Raw genomic sequence first — 7434 nt, forward strand, 5'->3', positions numbered from 1 at the left:
CCTCCAGGGTCTGACTGCTTATGGATGTAGCCTCCCTCTGCAAATCTTTCCCATATTTTTCTTCGATTTGTTTTACAGAGTTTTAGTACAAAGAAGGGTTTTTAAGGATTGCCTGGCTTATCTACTCCCTCTCACAGATGAAGAAACTGAGGCATAAAGAGGTGAGATTGCTTATCCAAGAACAAAGAAAGTTATTAGCAAAACAACAGACCTGGACTTGTGTTTCCTAACTCTGAGCCTTGTGCTCCTTCCTCTGCATAATAAGGTGCTTTTGAGGGTTACATACACTGTTATTATCAGTAGTACAGCATAATGGTTAGGGCCATGCCACTTGCAGCAAGGCAATTATGGATACAAGTCCTACTGCTAACACTGTTATCTAAGGCAAGGTACTGAGCCTATCTGGGCCTTAGCTTCTTTATCTTTAAAATGGGGATAATAACACTTAATATGAGGGAAAGTGTGTAGGAGCTCTGAGCTCTTGACAGGATATGGTCAGGGAGTGGGAAGGAACTAGCAGACATGCTGGTGAGGATACTGGAGGAGTGGAGTAGCAGAAAGAGGGTGGCTGCTATGAGGAAGGTGTGGAGTCATTTTACGACTCAGCTTCTTTAAGAATCAGAGCACGAGGGGCCAAGCATGGGCTTGGTGCCAGGCAGACTAGAGTATGAATTTGCTTCCTGCGCTGTGAGGTGACGGATGCCACTTAAATCCAGTTTTTCTGGGGTGAGGTAAAAGAGACTTACAAAAGATTGATCTTGTTTGGAGAGTTGTTGAGGATCATGCACTAATGCACGAGATTACACAGCACAGTTGGTATTCAATAAACATTAGCCATCATCATCATTATTATTGTATGATTATTTACAATTATATTATCACCTATGCACAATTGATATTTGAAGCAATTACAATGGCTCCTGACAAACAACTCACCCCAAATGGAATTTACACATGCATTGCTAAAAATTATCCATCCTATAGGACTGTGGACAAGGGTTGGCAGAATTCCATCTGCTACAATCTGTTTCTAAACCACTATCTCTCTCTCTCTCTTCATCCTAGTGTGGCATTTCCAGGAAACACCAGGCAAAGTATCCTCCTGGAGAACAGTTACTGCCTCTGAGAGCAAACTGACAGTTGGCCCTTAGGAAAAGACAGCCTGGGGATTGCATTACTTTAGAAATCCCTCTGGGACTGCCCTTTCCTAGGAGTGCCTGGCCTCTCCCAACCACGGGGAGTGCTTTCTGCTCATTCCAGCAGTGCCTGCATCCCTGAGAGCCTGTTGGGGAAAGGCACTGTTCCCCTGGAGTCTAAGCCAGGGCCTCACAACTCAAACTCTGTCATCTAGGTTTACCCAGAGCACACTACCGTTGCTTCGCTCTAGTCAGCACTCTTTATCACCACCCAGCAGCAGCAGCCACCCTCAATAAATAATTAAGCCCATTACCTACACTGTTGTGACCCCAGTGACCATGTCCAGCCACCTGTCCTATTGACAATCCATGTCATCTACCAGATGCCAGTGGTGTAAGTCACCAGTGTGACTGGACTGGCCCCAGAAAACACATATACAGTTGCTGGACAAGCTGTGGTCAGTTCTAAAGTAGAACCAAAAGAGAATGGAGACCTCAGAGAAGTCATAGTGAAAGTAGAACTGTTTTTGTGATTAGTTATGCTACACTAGGCACTGCTAGCTGGATCATCAAGTCCTCACAGGGCACCCCTGTCCAGATAGTCACCCTAGTACAACAGGCATCGCTAGGTCAACACCAGCTTCCAGTAAGAACTATGATGCAAAATGGGACTCACGAGGTACCAATCCCTACTGTGATGCACAGCCAGATGAAAGATGTAACAGCAAGTCCTCTACATGTGTTGGTCACCCATGCCTTGACATCTCTGTCCAAAAAGCATCAGAGCAGTGACCAGGCTGAGGGGCTGAGCTCAAGAGGATCAAAACAGCAGGTGGTGAGAGCATCATCACTGCCCTTAGTGTGGCACACCACCAGCAGCCATGAGGAAAAATGGGATCAAAACTAGTGCTAAGAGAGCTTTTCTTATTTAAAACATCAACTCTGTGCTGCCAAAAGGAGATGCTGCCTCTCACCCATTCTGAAAAAGGATCTTCTCAGTGGGTGAAGGGCCGTGCAGTTGTACTTCACTTCTGAGCACTGAAAACACAAACCCAGGGCTTAAAACTCCTTAATATAAAGACAGAAGTCATACTTAAACAAAGTCACAGCAGTAATCCTGGTTCCTGAAGTGGTGTCTCCTGCAGAGCACTGCTGGGCTGCTACTTATGGGCTCAGCTTTAAACTATGGCCAAGATCTCATCATCCTTCCTGGGTTCTGAGCCTTATGTGAGGACTGTGCTGTCAGCACCAGTGCAGGTGGATCTTGCTGGACTGGGCTACCTTCCAGGGGAAAGAGCTGGAGCCACCTACCACTCTCACAGGAGATAAGATGGTATTTTGTTGTTCACATGTGGAATTAGAATATTTTGAGGTGTACTTTTTTTTACAAAATATTGGGGTCTTCGATATTACATATCACTCCATTTCTACTCTGGAAATTTTGGAATCACAGGACCTTTCATATGGATTCATCTGGAGAAAAGAACCAATGTCATTCTGTTTGATTCAGTATGTTTTCAGACCATGGAATGGTTTGTTCCTGTCTGTCCTATGACATCCAGGTGGTGCTCTTTTAGGATGCTTGCACATTTCTAGAACAGTTGCCTGATGAATTATCATCCCCTCCTCAGTGTGTATGGCAGACCATATGGCACACCTGTGAGGCCAGGGAGCAGCAGAGCAGAAACAAAGGCCGCAACACATCTGAGCTGCATGAATGTGCTCTCTTTCTTGGTTTTTGTTGTCTCTTTTTATTGACTTTGTCCCTGGCATAATTTCCCACTCTTAAGTAAAAAAGAAGTGCATTGATTCTAAAGTTATGTCAGGTGGGCAAGGATCAAGAATGAGAGAATTTAACAGACTGTGGGTGTTTAGAATCCAAGTTCAGAACCAGTTGAGTTGTCATACAGGTAGCCCAGTGGAGATCAAATACCTCATTTTATATGCTATATTGGTAGCATGGCTAGCTGACTCCCTTCATTCCTTGCTGCCTCCTAGTGGTGCAAGGGAGAGGGGCAGAAACCTGGTCAGAGAAAGAATCTGGCCAAGTCTGTATCCCAGACACTCACTTCTCTGTGGGGAGTAATGTGAGAGAGGTTCAGAAACCAAGAGCGTGGAGGGGAAACTCCTCCCCAGGGAAACCAAAGGAATAGGAATAAACATTCCCACTCCTAAAACAGATCAAGGACCAACTTAAAAATCCTTTCTTTTAAGGACATAATATTGCAATCAGGAAACAAACTACTGCAAAGAATTAAATGGAAGTAATAGATAGGAGTATGGGTGCAGACTAAATGATTAAAAAGATGAACTAGAACTGCATCGTGGAAAAGAGAATCATCATACTCTAACTTAAAGTCCAAACATGGGCAGCCTAAGCTACCAAAACAATGTATGAGAGTAGTTAAGTAAATCATCTAAGAATAAATGTTTTAGTATGAGAAGCCAGATACACCCTGCTTTCAGCAGAATAAAAAATAAAAGTACTTTTTGTGGTTAAAAAAATATAAAGGGTATATCTATGCCAAATTGCAATAGAATGTTATGATAAAAGGGAGATAGAGTTGAGTTCAAAATAAGAGATGGAAAGTAATAGCTGAATTAGTGACATCCCCTGAAGTGAATGAAGAAGGTCTGCCTATGTAGATGGACTTTGGGTAAGGGGTGGGGAAGGGACATGGGTTATGTCAGGATGTGCAGGAACAGTGAAGGTGGATAGATAAAGCGACTGAGAGAGAGTAAGTTTAGGAAGAAACCAAGGAAAGCAGTGTTCTTATTTCTGGAGAGTTGGGTGGGGTCAGGGTGGGGACGGAAACAAGCAATTCTAGTTAGGAGATACAACACTAAGAAAAATGTTCCAGCTAAAAGCAGCTGGGTCGTTCAAGAAGAACATCTCTGTATTACACCCCCAAGAATGCATCCCCTGTGTTCAGTATGCTTGGTTTTCACAGTTTATCCCACCCGGAAACAAACTTGAAACATACAAGAGCAGTGTTTTCTAATTTATTTAGGCTAGCAAATGACCTATGGGTGCTTCTAAAGAAGGATCCATTCTGAACACTGATTTACTAAATCATTTTCAAATTAAGTTAATAATTTCAATACACTCAAATAGCCCAATAAAATTCTTACAGATCATATGTTAAACACTTGTCTTAACATTGTGCCTAAGCAGGGTATGTGTTTCTGAGCCTTTTACACATTTGATTGTTTATGGTTTGAGATTTTTCTGATATGTAGAAATGGCTGAATTCAGAGGAAACATGAAGACAGGCAGAGAGCAATCAAATTACGTCTGTGACCAAATGAACCTGCAGAGAAATGAAGACAGGAAACTCTCAAGTGTGATCAGTGTGGATGAACGTTACACACCAGGCACAGCAAGTATATGAGCTCATCCCAGCACATTCATCAGGAATTCCATACTCAACGCTACATTGTTCCCTATGCCTTCTGCCTGTAGGTTTTCAACAACCAGTTATAGGACAGATGTCTAAGAGAAGCTGTTTGTACCTTCTCCACACCATGCCTCCCTGAAAACACAAGGGAGAAAAGAGCAGCCTAAGAGCACTGGCATCAACTGAGGGGAGTCCCAGGAAGGGATAACAGAGAAGAGGAACTGAGCAGAGAAGGAGAGATGAGAGTTTTTGCTCCATCCTGAAAGAGTCCAATCAGTAGTACTGTTACCTAATGATGGGGACAAGTTCTGAGAACTGTATCATTAGGCAAGTTCATTGTTGAGCAACCATCCTAGGGTGCACTTACACAAGCCTGGAGGGTCTGGATCAATCACTCCATGTGGCCTCCTCCTGCAGTCAAGAGATGCAGTGAACACAAGATGTATGAGGCTAAGGGGCATAATAGGGCATCCTGTTTTATACCACACCTTTTCTTTTATAAGTAGAAGTATATTCTAAAATATTGACTAAAAGAATAGTATGGTAAATCCCTGAACCAGTCACAAGGTCACTTGATATTATCAAGTATGATATACTGTAAGTAATTGTGTGTGCTACACTTTCATATAATTGGCAGTGCAGTAGGTTTGCTTCTACCAGCATCACTACCAACACAAGAATAATGTGTGTGCTGCAGTGTTACCATGGCTCTAACAAAGTCACTAGGGAACAGGAATTTTTTAGCTCCATTGTAATCTTATGGGATCACTGGGGTATATGTAAAATGTCATATGGCCCAAGACTGTACTTATCCTGGTGCATGGGGTGGGTCTGGGATGAGGGTGTTCTAGGGTTGATGTCCAAAAATGGAATTGTGGAGTTGTAGCAAACACACACACACACACACACACAGAATGATTGTAGAGTTTTCAGAATATTAGAGTCTATGTAAAACCTCCATCAAGGAAAAAGCAAAAATAAAAATCAAATCAAATCAAATTACAACAGCAAGAACAAGTTCTCTATAAAGGAATGAGACTTTAGGCATCATGATTATGTTTCAACACTAGGAGGCAATGAAACACGCTTTGGAACTTCTGTAGGAAAATCATCATTTATTCCTTATAGGATCCCATTGGCACAACATTCTTCAGTAGCCACATTCTGATCCTGACTCTGTCAAATCCTGCTTTTCTCTGCTATATTATTTTCTTTATTACTTCATTTCATTTTGTTTTCTGGGCTTTATTTCTGTTTCTTTGACAAAATCTGTTTTGTTCAGCAAATTGCCTCATGGATCAAACACTTTGTTAAACAAGAACAGAGTGAATCTGAGCAGCTAAGTGGGCCCGGGGCTGTGGCTGCTGCAATCACTCCTCAGCCATCAGCGATGGAGGAAGGAAACAGTGTCCTGCTCCAGGAAAACAAGGAAAAGTCCATGGAATCAGGGGAAGTAAGTCAGTGGTAGAGCACTTGCCTAGCATGAACAAGGTCCTGGGTTCAAACTCCAGCACTATAAAAAAAATTCCTGGAATGTTGACAGTGGGACCAGTCTGTAGATCAAGCCAGAGTAAACTGTGGCAGAAGATGGGAGGTCTCACCCAGGGAGGTCTCCAGGCAGAAAGAAAGGACTCAAGCAAAAACTCATGGCTCAAAGAAAAGGTAAAATAAAGGAAAGGCTTCTAACATGCTCAGCACTGGACATCTAAGAGTCCATCAGTGTATGAATGCATAATGAAAATGTGATACAATACACAAAAATGAGATATTTTCATTTGTGATGCCATGGATAACACTGGAGGGCCATATGTTTAGTGAAATAGTCCAGGCACAGAAAGACAGGTGTTGCAAGATTTCACTCATCTACAGAATCTTAAAAAGTTGATGGCATAGAAGGTGAAGGTAGAATAGTGGTTATTAGAGGTTAGGAAGAGTAGGGTGGGGAAGAGATGGGAAAGGGTTGTCACTACAAAGTTACAGTCAGACAGGAGGAATGAGCTCTAGTGTTCTACTGAACAGAAGGATAACAACAAATAATATTCTGCATTATATTCAGAAGAGCTGGAAGACAGGATTTTGAATGTTCTTATCACAAAAAAATGAGAATTGGTTAAAGTGATATTTATGCTAATTGCCATAATTTGCTAATTACATGATATAAACAGAATAATAATAAACACTGTATCTCATAAACTTGCACAATTATTATGAGTTAATAAAAAAATACAAAAAAGAACAAAAAAATGAATGAAGAAATGTTGCAGTGGAGAAGAGGAGTGAAAGGGGAACTAAATCCAGGTTGTTTTTCAGATGTGTGTGTAGGGTCAGTCAAGAAGCAAGGTGTGCCACAAGACTTACTGAGAAGTGAGAAGAAGCACAAAACAGACTGGATAGATAGGGCCTGGGTGTGAGGGAGGGAATGTTGGCTGCTACTCTCCATGAGCTCTGCTCTGGTTATTCATTCATTACCTTTGTCAAAGAAAGTGAAAGACAAAATAGAGTTTCATTGGTTCAGGACACTTCAAGTGGGTGGGGGGCCTTGTTCATCAGGTGTTAGAGCATCAGTTGGATCTTAAAACTGACTGCAGATGTGCCCTACCTTCCCCTATGCTGGATCTGAGCTGACCTTTGGCCTGGGCCAATCCACAGAGCCCTGAGACATTGTTTATTAACCTCTGTGATCTTCTGTGCCACTGATCCCTTCCCCAAACTACCCAGAGACCGAGACCACATCCACTCTGCTTCACGGTTTAACTTCTGCCAGCACTAGTCATGATTCCCAGCTAAAGGGGTTGTAACTGCCAACGCCTTGCAGTTTAAGGATAAAAATAACAGTTGCCCTTTTGTAAAACCTCTTAGCATGCTTTCAAGATTACTTGAATTTTCTGGAATTGAAATTC

General features: G+C 42.3%; 1 pseudogene; it reads left to right on the top strand.

Annotated features, from left to right (window-relative positions):
- The first annotated feature begins 522 nt into the window (after nt 1–522).
- Nucleotides 523–3900, top strand: LOC141414738 (forkhead box protein K2 pseudogene; annotated as a pseudogene).
- The last annotated feature ends 3534 nt before the right edge of the window (nt 3901–7434 follow it).

Source organism: Castor canadensis, chromosome 12, assembly GCF_047511655.1.
Source record: "Castor canadensis chromosome 12, mCasCan1.hap1v2, whole genome shotgun sequence".
Classification (NCBI taxonomy): Eukaryota; Metazoa; Chordata; class Mammalia; order Rodentia; family Castoridae; genus Castor; species Castor canadensis.